Source organism: Penaeus monodon, chromosome 24 (genome assembly GCF_015228065.2).
Source record: "Penaeus monodon isolate SGIC_2016 chromosome 24, NSTDA_Pmon_1, whole genome shotgun sequence".
Taxonomy (NCBI): domain Eukaryota; kingdom Metazoa; phylum Arthropoda; class Malacostraca; order Decapoda; family Penaeidae; genus Penaeus; species Penaeus monodon.
Window position 1 is genome coordinate 25736636 of NC_051409.1, and position 360 is coordinate 25736995.

At 39.4% G+C, this 360-nt stretch overlaps 1 protein-coding gene across 1 annotated transcript in view; it reads left to right on the forward strand.

Moving 5' to 3' along the window:
• LOC119588680 (protein SCO1 homolog, mitochondrial-like) overlaps positions 1–360 on the forward strand; it is a gene marked incomplete in the record, with an annotated part of 9100 nt that overhangs the window by 1100 nt on the left and 7640 nt on the right.

Sequence of the window (360 nt, forward strand, 5' to 3'; positions counted from 1 at the left end):
TGAAAGAGTTAAATTAGGAAAAAATACAGAATTGTATATATTATTTGATTGCTGTTATGTTAAGGAATACAGTGTCCTTAATTGTAACAAGTGAAGATTTGATTTCAAAAACACAAGACATCTGGTCTTACCTCCCAGTAGGGAGATACTCTATGAAAAGGGAGCTGGGGATTTGTTCCTGGTATGGAGTTAGGAAGGTGGGTGTGTCTCCCCCACCCCCTTTCAGCCCATGATTCCCCACAGGCTCCCCAAGATTAAAGGGAAGAGGAAAATAACAAAAAAGATAGGTGGGGCTGTCTTAGTTTGATTTACCACAAAATGTATTTGGTGCTTATTATTTCTGCTTAACCCAATGCCGCT